This window comes from Ranitomeya imitator, chromosome 1 (genome assembly GCF_032444005.1).
Source record: "Ranitomeya imitator isolate aRanImi1 chromosome 1, aRanImi1.pri, whole genome shotgun sequence".
In the NCBI taxonomy this organism is placed as follows: Eukaryota; Metazoa; Chordata; class Amphibia; order Anura; family Dendrobatidae; genus Ranitomeya; species Ranitomeya imitator.
In genome coordinates this window covers 737,637,881-737,664,349 of record NC_091282.1, presented here as the reverse complement: position 1 = coordinate 737,664,349, position 26,469 = coordinate 737,637,881, and positions in this window count along the sequence as shown.

Below are 26,469 nucleotides of genomic sequence, written 5' to 3'. Positions count from 1 at the left end.
CTGAGAAAAACCACCTAGCTAACTCTGACTACTTGCAGCAGCCTATATACACTATTACACTCACAAAATGGCGCCAAAGCCACATGTTCGCTTTTAATATGGAGAGGGACATGTGATTTATTTTGGCAGCCAATGACACAAGCCCTTGTGTCCGGATGTTGTGGATGGTTTTTGCTCCCTGATTGGCGGCCAGAAACTCCACACATTAAGTTAATTAAAAAAAATAATATTCCGCAGCTCTTCTGACCTCTCCGCACCTACTCCCCTCATCAACACGTCCTCGCCTGCTCATCATACAGCACCACTATCCTACGCAAAGTCCCAACAAAAGCATTAGAGGAAACTCGATCATTTACCAAACTTTGGTGGAATTTTGCCGAATTTGAGAAAAATGTTCGGGAACACGAATCCGGATGTGCAAGGTTTGTGCCGAATTTGATATTGGTGAATGTTTTCAAACAAGTTCACTCATCCCTACTTAGGACCATGTGGAACGCTCTTGAAAATTTTTACAACTGACTTTATTTCTTTTGCTAAACAACTTGGCAGCGTTAAACAAATCTTCCTGCTTGTTCTTCTATCTTGTGTGTTGTGTTCGGGAGATGATTGATGCTCTTGATATTAACTTAATTTTACATTAGGATACTGCTGTCGTTATACATAATCTGTGAAAATTTTTGAATAATTTTGTGCTGACTTCATTTCGGTTACAGGCGCATCTGTAGGAAATTATGCATTATCACAGCCTCTTTTAAAAAGTATGGATTTCTTTTTTTCCCCGTTGTTGCTTAGCAACAACTCCTTTGTTCTATCAGCATTCTAAACTTCAGGAGCTGAGAAAGTAGAACATTCGTTATTAACATAATACGTCAACCTGAGGGTTCTCTCTAACAAATAAAAGAAAAATGGATGTCTCGTGTACGTTCAGTTAAAATCGTTTTTTGTATTTTTTTTTTATGTTCTACATTTTTCCAGGTCGACAGTTATGTTACAAGTTATGTATTTTCTAGTGGATAATTGTCAAACTTTTCTAAAATTACCAAAATGATTTTAAGTATTCTGCTTTACCATCTTCTACATAATTATCAATTGTATCGACTATTGTCCACACAATATATACAGGGATTGATGGGAATCATTGAGAAGCACAGAAACGTAACCATGTCCTGCTTACAGCTGCTTTGTCATTATCTCTGGCTTTGTGACATCAGTCCCAATTCTTACATCAATTGGAGCCGCATGTGACAAATTTGGTTAAAATGGGTTGTCTTGGTTTTACATTTTCAGGAAACAGCGCCACTAATATCGAGAGGTTGTTTCTGGAATGGCGGCTCATTCACAAACAAGTGGTATGAGCTGCGATATAAGACATAGATGGGTAAGGGATGCAATAATTCTTGCAAAACCGCAGACTTTTTCGAATGCTGGACAACCCCTTTAAATGGTCATATTAAGGATATGGCCACATAGTTTATGTAGATTTTGAAGTTTCAAATACTATGCATTATTCTCATGTAGAGAGTTCATTTCCTACATGGTTTTAAAAACAATCCGGTGTGATACTTTAATTATTTCTTACTAGATGGTGGCCCGATTCTAACGCATCGTGTATTCCACGAATATGCATGTCCACGTAGTATATTGCCCAGCCACGTAGTATATTGCCCAGCCACATAGTATATTGTCCAGCCACGTAGTATATTGCCCAGCCACGTAGTATATTGCCCAGCCACATAGTATATTGCCCAGCCACATAGTATATTGCCCAGCCACATAGTATATTGCCCAGTCACGTAGTATATTACCCAGCCACGTAGTATATTGCACAGCGACGGAGTATAGAGCACAGAGACATGTAGTATACAGACTTAAAATAAAAAATAAACATATACTCACCCTCCGTTGAAGTCCTGGCCCTGTGTGCGGTGCACGCGGCAGCTTCCGGTCCCAGGGTTGGTATAGGCGCAGGACCTGTGATGACGTCGCGATCACATGACCATGATGTCATGGCAGGTCTTTCTCGCAGGACCTGTGATGACGTCACGGTCACATGACCGTGACGTCATGGGCATGGCAGGTCCTTGTTGCATACCATCCTTGCCACCAGAACCTGCCGCTTGCATGGAGCGGTTACCGGAGTGTCGCCAGGAGTGGGAAAGGCGCCGGAATGTGAGTATATGATGATTTTTTATTTTTGTTATTGTTTTTAACATTAGATCTTTTTACTATTGAGGCTACATAGGCAGCATCAGAAGTAAAAAAGTTGGTCACACGGGGTTAATAGCAGCGTCAATGGAGTGTGTTACACCGTGGCATAACGTGGTCCATTAGCGCTGCCATTAACCCTGTGTGAGCGCTGACTAGAGGGGAGTACAGAGCGGGCACTGACTGCGGGGAGGAAGGAGCGGCTATGTTGCTGCCATATACTCACCTATCCACCGTAGTTCATGTTATCCCGAATGTCCCGCTGCGAATCTCACGTGTAGAACAGTCTCATCGGGAGTTAAAGGAACCCATGCAGTTGGGGGTTGCGCTCACGTCGTATGTTTCCCCCAACATTTGCAAGAAAAAGGTGCATGATTTTTTTTTGTGGGAAGAAGGGACATTTTATTAGGGCATGTCCTGAAATTCCAAAGCAAAAAGAGATTATTAACCCTTGGGAGCCTTGAGGTTGATAATCAAGGGGTATGTTAGTCTTCAAACCGCAATTCTCGTTTTGTCCTGTGTTTGTATACAGTGGAGCTGGAGTCAGTATGGTTGATGCTGAGTTTGTTAGAACTCATGGTTTTGTCTGCACTAACTTGGCTAAACCGAGGTCTCAGCAGTTTGCTTTTCAGACTTCTTCCTGGTCCTTCTGATCTCTCTCGATCTGAGTGTTTATAACTCCCAACCTGCTGTTCGGAGTTGCGGGTGATATTTTCTATTTTGCACTTCCCTGTTGAGGATTGGAGCTGCAGCAGTTGGCTAGTGTCTTTTTTGTAGTTTGGAGGACGTTGCTGTCTACTCAAGCTAAGTGTTCCCTTGTTTTGTGCATCCTAGCTGTCTTTTTGCACTTAGCCTTTCCTACACTGTGCGTGACAGGGACCCTATGTCAATTTCTTTCTGGGGTCCTCCTGTAAACTAGCCAGTAAAGGCTAAGCTGACAGCTGTGAGCTGATATTAATAGCCTTTATGGCTATTGGCTCCTTCCTAAAATATTAATGTGATGCCCCAGGGTCCTGGTCGTCACAGTGACATTGCTTTCCTCACAGGGAGAGTGATGTTACGCTTGGAGGCAAGGAAGGATAACTTTCACCAGGTAAACACAAACATGCAACATGTTCACACTCCAGGCCACAAGGGGGAGCTTTTGATCCTATTCCTAGGTGACTCCCCCATATATATATTGTGATTTGGAGGGAAAGTTAGCCAGTTCCTGTCAGAAAGACAGAGGGGAAGGAAGCAGAGGTGACGTGCAGCCACGAGAACGTGCTGCAGCTCCTGGACAGAGATAATGCCAAAAGCAGAACAGATTGCAGCGAGTGTGTAGGAGAGCGACGCACAGGAGAGTGACATCAGGGGAGGAGGGCTGCGAACGAGCGATCCCCGCTCTGAAGCGCAGATAACCGGTAGCCGGAACACTGAGGTTGTAAAAGACTTTAAGACTTACAACAGAGACAGGCAGGACAGGATACCCAGGAGGCACAGTGAAACAGAGCCTGGGTTGTGATAGAGACCCTGTAAAAAGGCTCGATATCACGATCTGCTGCAGCCGCAGATGCGGCCCAGCCCATAGACGCCCCCAAGCTTACCAACCTCTGAAGGCGTGGAGCGTGCATCCCCTGGGAGCACACACAGAAACCATTACAGCACAAACAGTGCAGGATCTGAGGCTCAGGGCACCTGGCTGAAACTGCATGCACTGAGCCACGTGGAAAGTCATGCACCAGCTGCAAATGACCTCACAACCCGCGGACAGCTTCACAGCAGCAACCAGGGACCGCACATGAGGAAGGTATGCAGCAGGGCAAATACCTAAAAACCCATGTACGACTGCGCAGCAGAGCAGGGAACTGAGAAGGCTCCATTCAGGTAACAGCCAACAGTATCCCAGCTCAAATTAGGTGGAAAAGAGTAAAGGTTTAAAGCAAGCATATGCATTTTCACACCGAAACCCAAATACAGACAGAACGGCGTGACATTATCCCCTCTTAAAGCCTCCTCTTCTGAAGTCCCCTCCCAAAAAAAATACACAGAAACTTTTCTTGGGAAAGGCGGTAAGTCCCAGTTCACAAGCAGCAGAGTTCATTGCTCCAGAAATCCACACCGCTTTCCGAGTGCAGGGTTGAGCAATCTAGTCCACTACCAGCTGGGATCCGAGCCATATCATCCGCTGGCCAAGCAGGGCTCGGAAACAGTCCTACAGTCCATACATGCTCAGCTGAGTCCGAGGCCTGAGCTTCTGTCACGATCAGCTGCAGCCGCAGATGCTGCCCAGCCCATAGACGCCCCCAAGCCGACCAACCTCAGAAGGCGTGGGGCGCGCATCCCCGGGGATGCAATACGTACCCTTTAAACTGCAGAGGGGGACCCGGGCCTACCCAAACTAGGGGAGGGGCAGAGACCGGGGTACTGTGGCAGCTGAGCATGTGGACAAAGAAAGAAACACGTAGGACTTAATTACACCGATACTTCAGGTATAGAGAAAGTAAAGTTTACTAAAGTAAAGTCACACAGTACATAAACAAAACATGACGATGTCAGGCTCCCAATTCCACACCTCAGAAGGGTACCACCCAGTGGACCCCAAGGCACCAACGGATCACCGAGGCACACATAGGCGGGACATCAGGACCCAGGAAGGACATCAGGGTACACGAGGACATCAGGGTGCAGGCAAGATTCAGGATACAAACAGGACATCAGGACATCTGGACTCAGGAATGACCTCAGGACATCAGGACACAGGCAGGGCATCAGGACACAGGAATACCGGATAGACATCTGGGACATTGGCATGGCAGCCCAGGTCATCAGTTACATTAGGACATAGAACACGGATAGACATCTGGGACACTGACGTGGCAGCCCAGGTCGTCGGCTGGGACACTGGCATGGCAGCCCAGGGCATCAGTTGCATCAGGATATCAGACACAGGGAGGACATCAGGACATCAGGAAACAGACAATAGTATCCCAGCTCAAATTAAGGGGAAAAGAGTAAAGGGTTAAAGCAAACATATGCATTGTCACGACAAAAACCAAATACAGATAGAACGGCGTGACACTCGAGTCACCTATCATATGGGTTTGTGTCCTATCCTATATGGAGGACAGAGAAGAACTGTGAGGACCATATCAGAAGCCATAGGCAGTAAGGGACTACAACACCACCGCGCTAGAGGAAGGTTTTTAACTCCACCTGGAAAAGGGGACTCCCATCTTGCCTCCAAGCCGGCTGGACTCTGCCTATCATGTGATCTGGTACCCTGGACTGTGGCTGCCTGAAGTCTTCAGTAAACCAGGTAAAGAGACTGCAAACCTGTGTCCTCGTTCTTTACTGCGCCATTCACCATCTTCCATCTACACACATCTACACTCTGGGAAGCCCTGGGGATACACTTCACCTGTGGGAAGTTATACCATCTAGCTGCCATAAAATCACCCCAGAGGACCCTTTAAAGCAGTGTCGGTCCCCACTGACTGAATACCACAGGTGGCGTCACGAATATAAACTTTAATCAATACCCCTTTCACATGGACGCCCAGGGCCACGGACCGGGTCGCCACCGTGACATCCCCCTGTGAACACCGGACCAGGTACCTGGTACCCCACGGCCTGGTGGGCGACTCATTAACATCAGCCCTCTGCCACCGGCTTTCCCTCTGCTGGTTATGAAAATTACACCGGAGCCCACGCAATTTTTTTTTTCTTTTTTTTTTTTTCTTTGAATTAAGAGTTGCTGTTTGGTTACAGCCTCTGTACACTCATTCTGTTAACACTCCTACATAGGCTGGTGACAATGTGTGTGTTTGCGTTTACTTACCTTGCTTTGTTATGAGGGTGTCGGGCTGACACCTTTTCATTACTAAGCTTAGGGTTTTGTGTCAATGACTGCTGCTGAAACCAGGCCCTAATCCCACTACTGCATCAGAATGAAAAAGGTGGTGTTGAACCAAGAAACTCCATCACAAAACCTTTTTTTTTCTAATATCTTTAGCTCAAAAAACCTACATTGCTGTACAAAAATGCATGCAAAAATACATACAAAACTGTAGTAAAACTGCACCAAAAATCACGGCAAAATGCATTGCCGCAGCGTTTATGCTGCCCAGAAATGCAGAAACCTTGCAGAAATTTATTCAAATACTTAATGTGTGCATATAGCCTTACACACTGGGGGCAACGTGACTGAATGAGAATTCGGAATTCAATGATTAAGAAGTGCATCCCATTACTTTTCTTCATATATTGTTTTATTTTTATTTTTATTCACACCCGCTTTCACTTGCTTACTCTCTGATTTTCAAGGTGTGGAATTATTTTAAGACTTGGGCAAATTACTATTTAGTTGGGATGAACTATTAGCAAATTAAAAAAAAAAATTCCACAATTAATGAATCACTTTTGACTGGCCAAGACCCCGCTATCCTTTCATTTTTAAAATAATGCATCACCGCTAACACATTAATGTCTTCATTTCCGGTGCGTTCAGCCCTGTAGGAGTGATGCTGGACCATTTGTTAGTGTAAGTAACAGAGAAGAAACCAAATCCTTAAAGTCTAGACAATATTACTTCTGCATTCTAGAGCACAAAGAGCTACTTAAAACAGATAATTCCTTGAAAGAGAGAATAAAAACAGTAGATCTTGATTAAAAAGACGTCGTTCACTTGCTACACTTAAAATAAATATTTTCTAGAACACAGACCTCCTATTATTACTTACTGTATAAGAACGAGCTCCTATCAGCCCCGGTCCTCTATTAGGCTCATAATCTGCGGCATTTATGCCTCATATATGCACAGACAACGTTAAATTTTATGAAAACCTAATTAAATGCGCAGGGTTAATTTTGTAAACTCTCACTGCAATAACAATATGTAGAGAGAGAAACTGCATCTCTTTACCCCTCCTTGGTGTGTCTGGGAGGCTGCATGATACGAATGGGAAAGGAAAGACTGAGGTGATCTTGCATTGGCTTTGGGTCAGAGAGCACAGCATTAGGGTCACACCATGAAGAGTTAAACCATTGCTAAAAGTCAGAAGGATGACAAAAAAAACTCCCACCCCCCCAAGACCTTTCTTAGAGCTTGGACAGACTCCGTCTAGCTATGTGCAGGTGCTTCTCACAAAATTACAATATCAACAGAAAGTTAATTCATTTCAGTTCTTCACTACAAAAAGTGAAACTCATATTATACAGAGTCGTTACAAAAAGAGTGATCTATTTCAAGTGTTTATTTCTGTTAATGTTGATGATTATGGCTTACGGCCAATGAAAACCCAAATGTCGTTATCTCAGTAAATTGGAATATTTTATAACAGCAGCTGGAAAAATGATTTTAAAATCCGAAATGTTGTCCTACTGAAATGTATGTTCAGTAAATGCACTCAATAGTTGGTCAGGGATCCTTTTGCATCAATTACTGCATCAATACATCGTGGCATTGTGGCGATCAGCCTGTGAACTGCTTAGGTGTTATGGAAGCCCAGGTTGCTTTGATAGCAGCCTTCAGCCTTCAGACATTGTTGGGACTGGTGTCTCTCATCTTCCTCTTCACAATTTCCCATAGATTCTCTATGGGGTTAAGGTCAGGCGAGTTTGCTGGCCAATCAAGCACAGTGATACTGGTGTTTTTAAACCAGGTATTGGTACTTTTGGCAGTGTGGATAGGAGCCAAGTCCTGCTGGGGTATGAAATTTCCATCTCCAAAATGCTTGTCTGCAGAGGGAAGCATGAAATGCTCTAAAATTTTCTGGTAGACGGCTGTGCTGACACTGGTCTTGATAAAACAGAGTGGACCTACACCAGCAGATGACATGGCTCCCCAAACCATCACTGACTGTGGAAACCTCACACTAGACCTTAAGCAGCTTGGATTGTGGCCTCTCCACTCTTCCTCCAGACTCTGGGACCTTGATTTCCAAATGAAATGTAAAACTAACTTGCATCTGAAAACAACACCTTGGACCACTGAGTAACAGTCCAGTTCTTTTTCTCCTTGGCCTAGGTAAGACGCTTCTGGCGTTGTCTATTGGTCATGAGTGGCTTGACACAAGGAATGTGACAATTGTATGTCCTGGATACGTCTGAGTGTGGTGGCTCTTGAAGAATTGACTCCAACAGCAGTCCACTCCTTGTGAATCTCCCCCAAATATTTGAATGGTCTTTTCTTAACAATCCTTTCAATGCTGCAGTTATCCCAGTTGCTTGTGCACCTTTTTCTACCACACTTTTTCCTTCCACTCAACTTTCCATTAATATGCTTGCATATAGCACTCTGTGAACAGCCAGCTTCTTTAGCAATGACCTTTTGTGCCTTACCCTCCTTGTGGAGTGTGTTAATGACTGCCTTCTGGACATCCATCAAGTCAGCAGTCTTCCCCATGATTGTGGAGCCTACTGAAACAGACTATGGGACCTTTTTAAATGCTTAGGAAGCCTTTGCAGGCATTTTTTCTTAATTATTTTAATTTACTTAGATAATGACTTTTGGGTTTTGATTGGCTGTAAGCCATAATCATCAACATTAACAGAAATAAACATTTGAAATAGATCACTCTGTAATGACTCTATATAATATATGAGTTTCACTTTTTGCATTGAAGAACTGAAATAAATTCACTTTTTAATGATATTCTACTTTTGTGATAAGCACCTGTTTTACATGGTCAGCCATTCACTTGGGCACCATATTTTACTACATGTATGTGTGATAGATATACACCCCAATCAGCTGATATTGAGGATTCCAGAAATTAATCTTGGAAAAAAATCTGATTTTTAAAGTTTAGTTCTGGTGGATTAGTATTTCCATAGTCTAAGGCTCACATTTCAGTTGTGGTATTCATTGAAAATAGAAACCAGAATGCAGGCACGAAAACTACAACCAGAGGCTCCAATGACTCATAATGGACTGGATTGGATTTGTCTGGGTGTCGGTCAGTGTAGCGGGAAGAAAAGTGCAGCCGGCTATGCTATTCTTCTTATCTTCCCATCCAAATTTTGAGGGAACGCTTCTAGCAAATCTGAAATACTGACTAATGCTTGGTGCAAGGCCTTGAAGAAGGCAAAACACAGAAGAAACAGTATGTTATGGAACAGAAATATACTGAGGTTACCTGAATTAGTTTTGCCGTGAGATTTACACCGCCCAATCTATCTTGAGAAAAACAGATTTCTCAGTGTCCTTTATCTGATGGACAAAGGACATGTGAGACCCACGCTTCTAATCTAAACTCCATAAACTACATAAATGTGGATGTTAAAAAGGTTGTCCAGGCGTAGGGTGCAAGTCTACAGTCCCACTATTTGAGGGACAGAATGAGGACTCTCCGGTGCTGGCAGCGGGCAGATGACTGACTGCAAGTATGAAATTTGCATATGTGATCACATGCTGACTAGACAAAGGAAGAAGGTCAAGTCCGAATGTGGCCAGAAGTATGCAAATCGCATACTTGCTCCCACTCCCGATGCCGACACCAGAGAGTCCTGACAGGACGCGCTGTGAGAATTCACAAAGCTACAGTCACAGAGTGACTGCAGACTTGAACCTCAAGCCTGGAAAACCCCTTTAATGACTTTAAGTTTCTCCCTCTGGCTGTTTATTCAATGGACTCTAAACATTAAAACTTCCATTTAAATGGACCGTCCAGTGGCACAATTCGAACGCTGATTGGTAAACATTTAAATTTTGCTGCACAAAAGAACATTACACCTGATCAATGAGTGTTTTGCTCATTCATCAGGTGCTCGACAGCCTTTTGACACAACAAGATCCTCATGAAACCACCGTTTTGTTTTTTTTACAACTCTCGTTCACGGTGTTCTTACAGTGTAAATGCAGCTTAATAGTACAACCATTTGTAGTCTAAGTCACCATTATACCGTATTTTTTGAACCATAAGATGCACTTTTTTCCCAAAAGCTTTTTGGGGGAAATGGGGATGCGTCTTATGGTCTCAATATACTTACAAATCCTGCAGCTGTGGCGATGTGGCAGGGCTCTGTAGTGTGGTGGTGGCGGGCAGTGCTCCGGGGCAGTGGCAGCGGCTCCCTGTGCTCCGTGGGGGGCTCCGCTGGCATTTCGTCAAAGCCCGGAGGTCCCTGCACATCCGTTGCTGCCATGTTGCGATGGCCTCCAGGAACATGACCGCCGGGCCAGGCTCTGTGGTGTGGTGGTGGCAGGCTGTGCTCCAGGGCAGTGGCAGCGGCTCTCTGTGCTCCATGGGGGCTCCGCTGGCATTTTGTCAAAGCCCGGAGGCCCCCGCACATCCATTGCTGCCATGTTGCGGCGGTGGCCTCAGGGAAGATGGCCACCGGGCCGGGAGTGGCGCATGCTCAAATTCAGATTTTGTCCCGAGATCTCATTGCCGAGATTTGAATCTGAGCATGTGCCACCCCAGGCCCAGCTGCCATCTTCCCAGAGGCCATGTTCCCGGAGGCCACCACAACATGACAGTAACGTATATGCTGGGGCCTCCGGTCTTTGACGAAATGCCGGTGAAGCCCCCCACGGAGCACAGAGAGCCGCTGCCACTGCCCCGGAGCACAGCCCCTGCCCCAGCACAGCTTCCCTGCCCCAGCACAGCCCCCCTGCCTAAGCACAGAACCCCAGCACAGAGCCCCTGCCCCAGCACAGAGCCCCAGCACAGAGCCCCTGCCCCAGCACAGAGCCCCAGCACAGAGCCCCTGCCCCAGCACAGAGTTGCCACCCCTGCTCCAGCACAGAGCCGCCGCCCCCGCATCAGCTTGGGATGGGATTTCCAGGAGGCCACCACACCAGCCTGGACTACCGAATGACCCCTGTGACCACTCCTCCACCTGTGCCGTTCCTTTCCCTGGTAAGCTGAATTCGGACTGTAAAACGGACCCTGATGTGACAAAAAAATTTTTCCCTATTTTCCTTCTGAAAATTTGAGGTGCGTCTAATGGTCCGCTGCGTCTTATAGTTCGAAAAATACGGTAGTTTGTATTTAATAAATATACTGTACTCAATCCAGACATTAAAAAGGTATATCCGGGACATTCTATAAAACAAAAGATGTGCCTAAGCAGTAAAAGGCACGTAGGTGCTACTAACCTGCCTGTTATGCTCGGTGCTGCTCTTCCCCGTCACAGACTGCTCCCATTGGTGATTCAGCTGTCTCTGCTAACATCATGTCAACAGAGGCTTCTTTTCCTCTCCGCTCTGTTGACAGGGCGGGACTTCTGACATCAGTCTGATTGACAGCTGGATTCCTGCTGCTGAACTGGGGGAGCCGGCTGCCAATCAGAATGATGTTGGAAGTCCTGCCCTGTCAACAGAGCAGAGAAGAAGCCTCTGCTCTGTTGACATGGCGTCAGCAGAAGCAGTTGAATCACCGGCAGGAGTGGTCTGTGACCACTCTGTGCTGTGGAAGGATGGTGCTGAGCAGAACAGGCAGGTAAGTAGCAACTACTTGCCTGTTACTCATTTTTTGTTTTTCAGAAAGTCCCAGATATACCGTCTAATGGGCGTCTTCCTTTCTCTAGCAACTGCAGCCTTTTCCTTTAATTGAATATTTTTATATTAGTATTACATTCAGAACTCTGTATTAATAGTGCAGGTACCTACCTCCGAGCCTGCTGTGGTGTTGCTCAATGTCGCAAGGAGCTGAAAGCCGCTGCCAAAATGTGAATATCTCCAACTGCTCCGTAATGCGAGAAATTGTAAAGGTCAAAAGGAAGATTTCACCAATTGCAAAGTGGAAAATACTATAATTAATATCCACAATCATACAATCAATAGTAGTTGGCAGGCAATTAAAAATTGTTGAGCAAGAATAAATTAAGATGAATCCATCATAAACCTTCAACAACTGAGCAGCAAAGATATCAGAGCACACTAGATACGGATATTAGATTTGTCTAAGAATATTTGACTTTATTTTTTCTTTATTTTCATTGTTTTTTTTTATTGTTATTATTTGTTTATAATTTTTGTAAAAATCAAATTGATATTACAAAAAGGCACAGCAACAGTCACTTCAGTAAAGCCGAGCTGCAATTCTAAACAAATCATGGATGGGTTTGGGAAAAGATCGGCAGCTGATCCCTATTGGTGATGAGCGGGCGTGCTGTGGTAAGGTGTTATCTAAGCATGCTCTGGTGGTAACCGAGTGAATTTGGCGTGCTTGAATAGTATGTTTGAGTCCCCGCAGCTGCATGTCTTGGGGCTGTTTGAAAGCTGCAACACATAAATATATTGCGTAACAAACAGTTAATTCCTGCATGTGTTATGGCTGTCGAACAGCCGCGCGACATGCAGCCGTGGGGACTCGATCATATTATACCAGCATGCCGAAGTCACTCAGTTACCACCCAAGCATGCTTACATAACACCTTATCCGAGCACGTTCGCTCATCACTAATCTCTATGTGTCAGCATCACCCTCCAATGGCTACACTTACGCATTTTGTTTGACATAAGAGTATATTTCTACGAGTGCCTGGCATCGTGGCCATGTGTGGAGGGGGCTGGCTTAGTTCATTCCCTGCTTGTTGAGAGCGCTACAGAACTCGCTACAGTCCACTGCATACAGTGAAGTATTTGTAGCAAACATTTCTGTAAGATGCTGTAGAAAAAATGCACATTTCTGTTTGCTGAGCTGAATTTTAACTATGTGGTAACAGATAGAATTTCTTATTGGACCTTGCAAATTAAAATTGCAAGTTGCTGAGAAATAGCTAAACTACCTATGAAAAAAAAGAAAAAAGGTTTTTTGTATGAATCGCTTCAATACCTTCCAAATAGGCATAAAATTCTGGGTTAAGTAATTTTAGACTATATTTTCATAGTGATCAAAGCTTCACTTCTGTGACACAAAGCTCTAATCCGCTCTGTAACCATAGAGTTAACTGATACAATGCTACCAGCCTGTAGCCACCACTAGATGGCGCTGTCTCTAATGCCTTATGCAAGGTACTTGAATTTAATCTTTAAAGAGAATCTATCAGCAGGTTTTTGTAAAGTAATCTGACAGAATCATGATGAATGGGCGGAGACCCCGATTCCAGCGATGTGTCACTTAGTTTAGTGGGTGCAGCAGTTGTGATAGAATCACAGTTTTCTCTGCTGTAGATCTAGCAGAGCTCAGAATGCAGAACCCTGTATAACCCCACCCACACACACTATGGCTGCTAACTGTGTGCCATAGTGATACAAAGCTTCGAATCAGTGGAGGGAGCATGGTTAGACCAGTACGTACAATACATCTAGTCCTGTAGTGATAATCTCCTGCTGATAAAAACACTGGTTTTAATGAAACAGTAATACAAAGTCTAGTAAGCCACACATCGCTGGAATCAGGGTCTTTGTCCCTACATCATGGGGCTCAAAAATTAAATAGCAAAAACCTAGTGACAGAGTCCCTTTAAAACTTTGTATCTGTGAGGACACAAACTTTAAGACCCCACATTACAGTATTACCGTATATACTCGAGTATAAGCCAACCCGAGTATAAGCCGACCCCCCTAATTTTGCCACAAAAAACTGGGAAAACTGACTCGAGTATAAGCCTAGGGTGGAATATACAGCAGCTACCGGTGAATTTCAAAAATAAAAATAGATGCTCCATACCGTTCATTATGGCCTCATAGCTGTGCCATATAGTGCGCTGCACCGTTCATTATTTCCCCATAGATGTACCATAGAAAGCTGTGCCATATAGTGCTCTGCACCGTTCATTATTGCCCCATAGATGTGCCATATAGTGCTCTGCGCCGTTCATTATTGCCCCATAGCTGTGCCATATAATGCTCTGCGCCGTTCATTATTGCCCCATAGCTGTGCCATATAGTGCTCTGCACCGTTCATTGTTGCCCCATAGCTGTGCCATATAGTGCGCTGCACCGTTCATTATTTCCCCATAGATGTACCATAGAAAGCTGTGCCATATAGTGCTCTGCACCGTTCATTATTGCCCCATAGATGTGCCATATAGTGCTCTGCGCCGTTCATTATTGCCCCATAGCTGTGCCATATAATGCTCTGCGCCGTTCATTATTGCCCCATAGCTGTGCCATATAGTGCTCTGCACCGTTCATTGTTGCCCCATAGCTGCCATATAGTGCTCTGCGCCGTTCATTATTGACCCATAGCTGCCATATAGTGCTCTGCGCCGTTCATTATTGCCCCATAGCTGTGCCATATAAAGCTGTGCCACTGCTGCTGCAATAAAAAAAAAATGCCATACTCACCTCGCTGCTTGCAGCTCCCGGCGTCTCGTCCCGGCGTCTCTCCGCTCTGACTGATCAGGCAGAGGGCGGCGCGCACACTATATGCGTCATCGCGCCCTCTGACCTGCACAGTCAGTGCAAGAGGACGGAAAGATGGAGCGGCGCCGGGAAGATGGAGCGGCGCCCGGCATGTGGAATGCGGACAGGTGAATATTACATACTTACCTGCTCCCGGCGTCCCGCTCCCTCTGCCTGTCACACGGTCTTCGGTGCCGCAGCCTCTTCCTCTATCAGCGGTCACCGGCACCGCTGATTAGAGAAATGAATATGCGGCTCCACCCCTATGGGAGGTGGAGCCGCATATTGATTTCTCTAATGAGCGGTCCCACGTGACCGCTGAACAGGGGAAGAGCTGCAGCACCGAAGACCGTGTGACAGGCAGAGGGAGTGTCAGGACCTCTGGGACTAGGTAAGTATGCCTCAGCGCCCTCTCCCCCTCACCCGCCGACCCTGCCGCCCACCGAGACTCGAGTATAAGCCGAGAGGGGCACTTTCAGCCCAAAATTTTGGGCTGAAAATCTCGGCTTATACTCGAGTATATACGGTAAGTAAAACTATTGCATAAGCTGCATTGGTTTCCAGTATTCATAGTATATAGCATGTGACTGACATGACCTAATAGCGGTTGGCACAATCAGGACAACTCAATGTTTCAAGCTTTTCATTCTGTAAAAAAGAATCTTGTCACATGTATATTATTCTTTCTACATACAGAAGGCTTTATGAGAAGTAACCATGTATTGTATACATGTGCTGGGTATATTCTATTCTGAGACCTGGCTTGGTGTGCAGGATATATTACTTTACCTAATTTTGCAGATTATTATTCTCTATTCTCATTAGCAGTTCATGCAGAACAATTTTCAGGAATGAACTTTCCTTTAAAACATTTTTCAGCGAATCTATTATTGTGGATGAGAGGGTTTTCTTACATTTTCATAAACTTAATGCTAAAAGTTAACAAATCCATATATGTGGATGCAATTACAGGGAGAAGATATAAACTTAATGCAGACGTTTTCTTGGTCAACCTGTAAGGGGTATGTTGAGAAGATGGTATACTGTCCTCCACCTCCTTCCTCCTCCCCCCCTCCCTGTCTCACCTGGCTTCATTTCTTGGACACTTGAATGGTATAACTTGAATGGTGTCGGTCAGATTTGACTTTAGTCAGATGTGACATCATTTCAAGTGACATCTTTAAGTGTATTGTCAGAAATATGCCAAAAATAGTCCAGGAATTGGCCAGATGGTAAGACTAATCACTGTATCTTAATTTTACTTGCATCTCTTTTCTTCCCCTACTATTTAACCAAACTCACATTTGCCCTCACTATTTTCACTCCACTAATCCTCACCCCTATCCTTCTCACACTATGAGAAACTATCGCAATCCCTTTCACTTAAAACCTGTGCCACTGACCCCCACCCCCCTGCTTCCTCTCTCTCTGGGGCACTTTGGAATGCCCGCTCTGTCTGCAACAAGCTCCACGTGATCTGCGATCTCTTTACTTCCCGCAACCTTTCCTTCCTGGCCCTCACTGAGACCTGGCTGACGCCCCCTGACACGGCCTCCCCTGCTGCACTGAGTCACGGTGGCCTCCAATTTACCCACACTCCTCGCTCTGGCAACAGACATGGTGGGGGAGTGGGTTTCCTTTTTTCTAAAAACTACTTCAACTCTATCCAACCACCACCCTCCCTTAACCTCCCTTCTTTCGAGGTTCACTCTGTCTGTATCTACTCTCCCTCTAATCTCCAAATGGCTGTCATATACTGACCACCGGGCTCTGCCACTGCCTTCATTGACCAATTTTCCACTTGGCTTCTTCACTTTCTCTCTGTTGACATCCCCACCATCATAATGGGTGACTTTAATATCCCTACTGGCACCCGCCAACCAGCAGCCAACAAGTTCCTGGCCCTTACCTCATCCTTTGGACTTATTCAGTGGTCCTCCACAGCCACCCACACAGACAGACATATGCTAGACCTCATCTTCACCTGCCTCTGTTCCTTATCTAATCTCACAACCTCTCCCTTCCCCTTATCTGACCACCATCTACTCACCTTCTCTTCCTTGTCCTCCTCACCTGCCCCCCACGTCCAACCAGTACCACATCCTCGCAGAAACCTTGCACACCTAGACATTCACAGACTCTCAGACTCTCTTCTACCACTGTCCTCCATATCTTCACTCCATGACATGGATAGCACCACCGCTTTCTATAACTCCAACCTCACATCAGCCATAGACTCAGTCGCCCCTCTCATGCATGGCAAAGTGCGACAAATCAATAGGCAACCCTGGCATAACAATGTCACCAAAAATTCCGACAAGCATCCAGGGTCGCTGAGTAGCGTTGGAAAAAAACACGCCTGCCAGACAACTTCACCACTTTCAAACAAGCTACACTTGCCTTCAAACTAGCCCTCACTTCTGCTAAACAGACCTATTTCACTAACCTTGTATCTTCACTATCCTACAACCCAAAACAACTGTTCAGCACATTTAACTCTCTCCTCCGCCCACCACTGCCACCTCCAACTCCCCTAATCTCTTCTGAGGACTTTGCCACCTACTTCAAAAACAAGATCGACCAAACAAGGCAAACCTTTACTTTTCCACCACCCCAACCACTCCATATTCCAGACCTCTGCCCTTCCCCAATAACTTCCCTCTCCAACATCACTGAAGGAGAATTTACTCGCCTCCTTTCCAAATCACACCTCACCACCTGTGCACTTGACCCCATCCCTTCCCACTTGCTCCACAACCTCACTAACACGCTCATTCCAGCCCTAACCCATCTCTTCAACCTATCGCTATCTTCTGGTGCTTTTCCATCTGCTTTCAAACATGCCACCATCACACCCATCCTCAAAAAAGCTAACCTTGACCCAACTACTATGCCCAGCTATCGCCCCATATCACTCCTCCCGCTTGTTTCCAAACTCCTTGAGCAGCATGTCCATGGTCAACTTTCCTCCCACGTCTCATCTAACTCTTTCCTTTACAACCTCCAATATGGCTTCTGCCCCCACCACTCCACCGAAACTGCTTTGACCAAAATTACTAATGACTTACTCACAGCCATAGCTAACAGACAGTTCTCCATCCTCCTCCTTCTCGACCTGTCCTCTGCTTTCGACACAGTCGACCACCTCCTACTGCTACAGATTCTTTCTTCCCTCAGCATCAAAGGCCTTGCCCTGTCCTTGATTGCCTCATATCTTTCCCACCGCACATTTAGCATTTCCCACTCCCACACTACCTCCTCACGCCACCCCCTCTCTGTTGGAGTCCCTCAAGGCTCTGTCCTAGGGCCTCTACTTTTTTCCATCTATACCCTTGGCCTAGCACAACTCATAAAGTCCCATGGCTTCCAGTACCACCTATAAGCGAACGACACTTAGATCTACCTCTCTGGCTCAGATGTCACCTCTCTTCTGTCAAGAAGTGTCTGTCAGACATATCCTCCTTCTTCAACTCTCGCTTCCTAAAACTCAATGTAGACAAAACCAAACTCATCATCTTTCCCCCATCTCGCATATCCCCCCTACCTGAACTATCTATTATAGTAAACGGCATCACGCTCTCTCCCGCACCTGAAATCCGCTGCCTCGGGGTAACTCTCAATTCTGCCCTGTCCTTCAAACCGCACGTCCAAACCCTTGCCACCTCCTGTCGCCTCCAACCCAAAGATATTGCCAGAATCCATCCCTTCCTCAGCCCACAATCTACTAAAACTCTTGTGCATGCCCTCATCATCTCCCGCCTCGATTACTGCAACACCCTCCTCTGTGACCTCCCCGCTAACTCCCTTGCACCACTCCAGTCTGTCCTCAACTCTGCTGCTTGGCTAATCCACCTACTCCCCTGCTTCACCCCTCTGCAAATCCCTCCACTGGCTCCCAATTCCCCAACGAATCCAGTTCAAACTACTAACACTGATCTACAAAGCCATCCACAACCTGTCCCCTCCCTATATCTCTGAACTCATCTCCCAATATCTCCCTCACGTAATCTTCGATCCTCCCAAGACCTCCTACTCTCCTCCACACTTATTCGTTCCTCACACAACCGCCTCCAAGATTTCTCCTTAATATCCCCCATTCTCTGGAATTCCACGCCTCAACACGTCCAATTATCTCCCACCCTCGGATCCTTCAGACGGAACCTGAAAACCCATCTCTTCAGGAAAGCCTACAGCCTGCAATAACCATTCTGCCACCTCACCGCCCGAGCTGCTGCCACGTCACCGACCACCCGAGCTGCCGCCACGCCACCGACCACTTAGAGCTCCCTGGCTCCCTGGCTTTCTAGGTAAGTTCCCATCGATCTATGAACAGCCAGCAGAGGGCGCCTCACCGCAAATGAAGCTAAATATAGATCAGTGACCTATTTTTAGCTTCATTCCCCGGGGTTTTGCAGCAAGGAGCAGCCTGCATTAGCGGAACTCCTTGCTGCAAAATGTTTTAACCCCTTCAGAAGGATTTACATCGTTGGACTTTACAGATCTGCGGAAGGTAAGTATATTGTTGGTTTATTATGTTTTTTCTTTCACAGAACGAGGGTCTTCAGTGATTGGATTGGGCGTTAAATAAAATATCACATTTCATTAAAATAATTTTTAATAATGTGTGTGTGTTTTTTTTTACCCTTTCATTCATTTGGATTAATAATGGATAGGTGTCATAATTGACGCCTCTCCATTATTAATTAGGCTTAATGTCACCTTACAATAGCAAGGTGGCATTAACCCTTCATTACCCCATATCCCACCGCTACACGGGAATGGGAAGAGAGTGGCCAAGTGCCAGAATAGGCGCATCTTCCAGATGTGCCTTTTCTGGGGTGGCTGGGGGCAGATGTTTTTAGCCAGGGTGGGGCCAATAACCATGGACCCTCTCCAGGCTATTAATATCTGCCCTCAGTCACTGGCTTTACTACTCTGGCGGAGAAAATTGTGCGGGAGCCCACGCCAATTTTTTCTGCCATTTAACCCTTTATTTTAAGAGCTAGAACGGCCAAATTTTGCAGAAACACACTACTGACATTAGTAGTGTGGAATCTGCAAAAAAAATGGAGAGAAGACATGGTTTACTGTATGTAAACCATGTCTCAAATCATGTCGGGTTTAGGAAGGAGAAAGAAAAAGCCGGTAATTGAATTACCGGCTTTCAAGCTGTCTAGCGCTGGAAAAAATATTAATATATATACATATATGTGTCTCACTGACATATATATATATATATATATACCTATTCTATGTGTACACATTTATTCTACCTATTGGACTGTAAGCTGTCAGTGTGATTTTACTGTACACCGCACTGAATTGCCGGCTTTTCTCTCTAACAGCGCTGCGTATTTCTCGCAAGTCACACTGCTTGTCCGTGTGTAATCCGTATTTTTCACGCTTCCATAGACTTTCATTGGCGTATTTCTTGCGCAGTACGGTGACAAACGCAGCATGCTGCGATTTTGTACGACCGTAGAAAGCCGTATAATACTGATCAGTAAAATACGGCAGATAGGAGCAGGGGCATAGAGAATAATTGTGCCGTATTTTTTGCGAGTTTTACGGACGTAGTTTCTGCGCTCTTACGTCCGTAAAACTCGCAAGTGTGACGCCGGCCTAACAGTTGCAACACCTTTCTCTCACTTGTGATAGTCTGCTGGCAAACACCTCAGCAACACTTCCTTCCAAAAGACACAAATCTCTGTCACCGTCATGGTGCCGCACACATCTAAAGTGCTGGATAAGGCCCCTTCTCATAATTGCCTCTCTGTACCGTGCAGTAGCTTTGGTCTGGTAACTTGCACACTTTAGACGCCAACTCCCTTAGGCTACGTTCACATTAGCGTTTTGCGTGTTTGCGTCGGGCGACGCAGCGGCGACGCATGCGTCATGCGCCCCTATATTTAACATGGGGGACGCATGGACATGCGTTGTGCTGCATTGTGCGACGCATGCGTTTTTTTGCCGCAAGCGTCGGGCGCAGAAAACGCAACAAGTTGCATTTTTCTTGCGTCCAAATTTCGGCAAAAAAGGATGCATGCGTCGCAAAACGCAGCGTTTTTGCGTGCATTTTGGTGCGTTTTTATTTGCGTTGTGCGTTGCGTCGCCGATGCAGCGGCGCACAACGCAAATGTGAACGTAGCCTAAGCTAACATATTATAGTAATTTACACACAGAATCTAGTGTCTGGCTGTCTCTGATGGGTAATTCTATTCACACTCAGGCTTCAATCAGATGCTTCTTGCATGGCAATCTCCAGAGTCAGGTATAAGAGTATATGCTCTCCTCTGAATAATGGAGGAATGGAAACTACCAGAAAACCCCAAATTCCTGTTCCCTTGATGAACATTAAAAAAGTCGATTTTTGCCTTTCCTGAGACCAAACATTTCAATATATTCTAAACATTGTCAATTCACTGTGCCACAGCTCATCTATTTCACCATTTTTCAACCAAGTTTAATACAGAATCCAAGTTCCTTCACATTAGCCAACTATGTGAGAAATTTATGACATGTCAGAATGTAATTTGTGAGCTGTATGTCAAAGAATACAGGAACCTCAACCGCTGCTCCAAATTAATCAAGTTACTGACTTCCTTATTATTCCGTGTAGCCCGATCCCTTCAATCTGTCTAAGTCAATCAAAGTTGGAAAACTTTTCTAAATCTATGAGCAGTGACTGTGCAAGAAGAGCAATGAAGACTTCGATTGCTATGTTCCCAGTAGTCATGGGAGCTGTTGATTCTCATAAGCTTTGCCATATGCCATTACCAAGAACATTTACAAGTGTGTGCATGAAAAACTTTGGTTTGTGACAGTGACTTTTATACTGTGCGTGCTACTTCTATATGCTCTAAAATCCATATGGAATTTTACAGCCTAGATCTTAGAGGGGTTGTCCACTACTAGAACAACCCCTTCTTGATCAAAATGTTTGTCCCCCATAAAATAATTAAGCATGCACTCTCCTACCTTGCAGGCGGCGTTCCTGCGTTGTTGGTACTTGCGCTTCCAGGGCTCCCGTGAGGTTTTTGTGACACGTGACGCCGGCTTCAAATCAGCGATGGCGCCACTGTCCCCACCTTCGGGCATATTGAACATGAAGAGCAAGTCTGGGCTGCAGGACTTCTATTCCTGCTCAATTCAACAGGACAGTAACGCCAGCATTGATTGGGCATCGGGATCTTGTGTCACAGCAACAGCACTGGAGCCCCATTAGACTGAGTGCCGACACCGCGGGAACATGTCATGCTGTGACGGTCTTAGGTAGGGGATGTGGGGCTCAAACTGTCCCTGGAACTGGGACCCTAACTATCCCTGTCCTAGGGGTATGCTTGATGGTAAAGAGGCCCGAGTCTCGGACCTCACTATGCTCCTGTTAATCTCTGGTCTCTCCCCTCCTGCACTCCATAGAGCTTGGGACAAAAATGTAATGTGAACAAGAGAAAACAGGGATTACAGAAACCCTCTATCATACAAAAGCACCAACCAACAATGGGAAGGAGGATAGTGACAGGGAGGAATAAACTAAACGGGAACAAGAACCAGGAGATAAACACACACATACTGTATAACAGAACTCTTCTACAACAACTTCTCTCCAAAACACTTCTGGTGCTGCGTGTTTAAGCTGACGAATCTCCAATAGCAACAACGAACTCCTATTCAGCAAAGCGTCTCCTAAGAGCAAGGAATCAGAGCTTCCACTGGCAAAAGACAAAGAGAGTCTGGCCAGGTTTTAAATTAAGAGTTAACAACCAGATCAGAAGCAGCTGAAATGAAGCTGCATGTTTCTGACCAACATAGAAAGGGTCGTTAACATCTTCAGCACCAAAGGAAACCAAATTTATTTAATATGGGATCCAAACACACAGGATAAATGGCTCCCAGGTTGGCATGACACACTATGACTAGTGTTGAGCATTCCGATTTCGCAAGTATCGGGTATCGGCCGATACTTGCGGTATCGGAATTCCGATACCGAGTTCCGATATTTTTGTGATATCGGGAATCGGTATCGGATCCATATTAAGGTGTAAAATAAAGAATTAAAATAAAAAATATTGATATACTTACTTCTCCGGAGGCCCCTGGACATCACCGCTGGTAACCGGCAGCCTTCTTTGTTTAAAATGAGCGCGTTTAGGGACTTCCATGACGTCACGGCTTCTGATTTGTCACGTGCCGCTCATGTGACCACCACGCGACCAATCAGAAGCCGCGACATCATTCTCAGGCCCTAAACTCCTCATTCTAGGAATTTAGGACCTGAGAATGACGTTGCGGCTTCTGATTGGTCGCGTGGCAGTCACATGAGCGGCACGCGACCAATCAGAAGCCGCGACGTCATTCTCAGGTCCTAAACGTGCTCATTTTAAGCAAAGAAGGCTGCCGGTTACCAGCGGTGATGTCCAGGGGCCTCCGGAGAGGTGAGCATATCAATATTCTTTATTTTACACATTAATATGGATCCCAGGGCCTGAAGGAGAGTTTCCTCTCCTTCAGACCCTGGGAACCATCAGGATACCTTCGGATACTTGGTGTCCCATTGACTTGTATTGGTATCAGATATCGGTATCGGCGATATCCGATACTTTTCGGGTATCGGCCGATACTATCCGATACCGATACTTTCAAGTATCGGACGGTATCGCTCAACACTAACTATGACAGAACGGCGCCAGCATGGGAGGAGAGTATAGGTTTTATTATTTTATGGGACCAAACAAGGGGTATAAAGAAGTTGTCCAAGTAATGGACAATTTCTTTAAGTGTAAAAGTGAAAAGTAAAAAAAGCAGCATAAAAAAGGTACTTTTTTTAGATATTGTCCAGTGAGTCATTGTAAATATAAAAGCAATCATTACATTATAGTTAAAAATGGAAAACAAAATTTTCACTTTTATGCAAACAAAGATAAGAGGTTTTTTTTTAATTAAAACATGCTACATATAAGGCTAGGTCTGGTTTTAGGGACAATGGTTCTAGATGGTGATATTCTACCACCTCGTAATAAAGTTGTGTGTTACTATTCTACTTAATTTTCATACTGGTGGTAGAACGTGAAATGAAACCATTGCAAAGAAAACCTAAAAGGTTACACAAAACAAGACCTGATATAAAACATTATACTGCATCCTCAGATATTGAGAAAGAAAATATAAAAATCCTTTTGTGCAATCACAAAGTTGTTAAGTAATTATTGGAATGTGAGCAGAAGGAATCACAAGCCAGCAGATGGTGTGACTCACTGTTCAGTGGTGACCTTATAACGTCAGAGCATCAGCCGCAGGTAGAAGTAATTTGATATAGTTAGTTAGCCAAGCGTCGTGACAAGTTAGCATAAAATGTGGAAGACATCTGATCATCATTAAAAGAGAATGTGTCATTTCAGATTGATGGTTATATCTTGTCCTTATTGTTAAAGTTTGTATGAAAAAAATATTTCTTGAAGAATATTTTAAGTCAGCTTAAAAGTTTATCAAGTTTCACAGTTTGTCGCATCTTCATTGCCTCTACTTGCTCGGGGATTTCAGTGTGAATATGCGGCGAGCACTGGATGGATAACGCAGAGGGGCCAGAGAGGTGAGCGTTAAGATGAAAATACAGATTTTATATATATATATATATATATATATATATATATATATATATATATATATGTTATATGCTCTTGGATCTAGAGAGAGCCAAGAGCATAATAAAAAGGACTTTAAATTCAGGGAGAACCAAATATCCATTAATCGAATGTCATGGGAAAAAGCGCAAACACAGGGAAATTCGAATTTTGTCTGATCCGCTCATCTCTAGTTAGTAGTGCTTATATGTAATGAGAATGTTAGGATGGCACCAGAACCCTTGCACAAGTCCCCTTCCTCCTCCCATCAGGGATGCCAACGTGATTACTTACCCTTCCACACTGCTCCAGTTCCCACAGGGTCAGCTTCCACCCAGGCACACAGGTCTCCTGGGATTGTGCTTAGGGCTCTCCTTCGTAAAGGGGCCGTGCACGCTTCTGAAAATGTCTCCAGCCAATGGCTGGGAGACATCAGGCATTTTAGGCATCTGTCCTTATTGTGAGGTGCCTTAGCTACTCTAGTCTTTTAGTGTCTTACACCTCCATCTAAGTTGTAAGGTCCTTGTTCCCATGCTCCCTGCTCCTAATCTCATCTGTCCTGTCTAAACTTGCTCCTGATCCTGTCCTGCCTATACCAAATCCTGACCCACCATGTTTGTACCACATACCATAAATTGAAATCCTATGTTGTAAATTAGTGTTTTTCATTTTTTCTAAGCCAAGTACCCCTACTGAAGCAACTGCCATCAAAAGTACCTACAGGGCTTTGATAATACACTCAGTGATCAATTAAGAGCTCCCCACCTACCTAGACAAGTCATGTATCACAAGTTGAGAACTTCTTTTGCACAAGGTCCATTTAGATTTATACATTTATCTGTCATCTAGTGTTACCAAATGACTATTTCTATGAATGCATCAGTCCAACTTCTACTGACTTTGTCACAGTCAGTCTTAGGCTGCAATATTATTTGCCAGTGGCTCTGTCATATCATGCCCCTGAGCCTTTGGCAGAGTTAATTATAATATTACAAGATAAATCTTCTATTTAGGAGAAAAAAATATTGCGACACTTCTGCTGCGTTTAGCTAATCCAGGTAATGCAGCATAAGTATATTTTGGCCAGACTACCACATTGACATTACCGTATATATTCTGTTAATCCTTAGATTCATATTAAGTAGAAAAATGTTTGTAAAACTTCCTTTATATATAGGGCCCTTAAAAAATAGTGAGGAAAGAATGGTTGTAGATGACGAGGAAAAAGCTAACATATTAAACACCTTCTTCTCCACTGTATTCACGGTTAGGGTTGAGCGAAACGGGTCGGCCATTTTCAGAAGTCGCCGACTTTTGGCAAAGTCGGGTTTCATGAAACCTGACCCGACCCCTGTGTGGGGTCGGCCATGAAGTCGGCGATCTTCTGAATCTGGTATCGGAATTCCGGTCCCGAGTTCCGATATGTTTGCAATATCGGAAATCGGTATCGGAATCCATATTTAAGTGTTAAATAAAGAATTAAAATAAAAAATATCGCTATACTCACCCTCTGACGCGCCCTGGTACTAACCGGCAGCCTTCCTTCCTAAGAATCAGCGCTTCCAGGACCTTGCGGTGACGTCACGGCTTGTGATTGGTCACGCGAGCGGTCACATGGGCGGTCGCGCGACCAATCACAAGCCGCGACGTCACCGCAAGGTCCTGCAAGCGCTGATTCGAAGGAAAGAAGGTTCCCGGTTAGTACCAGGGCGCGTCAGAGGGTGAGTATAGCGATATTTTTTATTTTAATTCTTTATTTTACACTTAAATATGGATCGCAGGGCCTGAAGGAGAGTTTCCTCTCCTTCAGACCCTGGGAACCATTGGAAACCCAATGCACTGCATTGGGTTTCGAGTTTCGGCCGACCCCGACCCCGACTTTTTTATAGGATCGGCCGATTTCACTCGACCCGACTTTTTTTTCTAGCTATTAAATTAAAGGGTTAAATGGCGGAAAAAATTGGCGTGGGCTCCCGCGCAATTTTCTCCGCCAGAGTAGTAAAGCCAGTGACTGAGGGCAGATATTAATAGCCTGGAGAGGGTCCATGGTTATTGCCCCCCCCCCCCCCCGGCTAAAAACATTTGACCCTAGCCACCCCAGAAAAGGCACATCTGGAATATGCGCCTATTCTGGCACTTGGCCACTCTCTTCCCATTCCCGTGTAGTGGTGGGATATGGGGTAATGAAGGGTTAATGCCACCTTGCTATTGTAAGGTGACATTAAGCCAGATTAATAATGGAGAGGCGTCAATTATGACACCTATCCATTATTAATCCAATTGTATGAAAGAGTTAAAAAAAACACACACACATTATTAAAAAGTCTTTTAATGAAATAAACACACCGTTTGTTGTAATATTTTATTGTA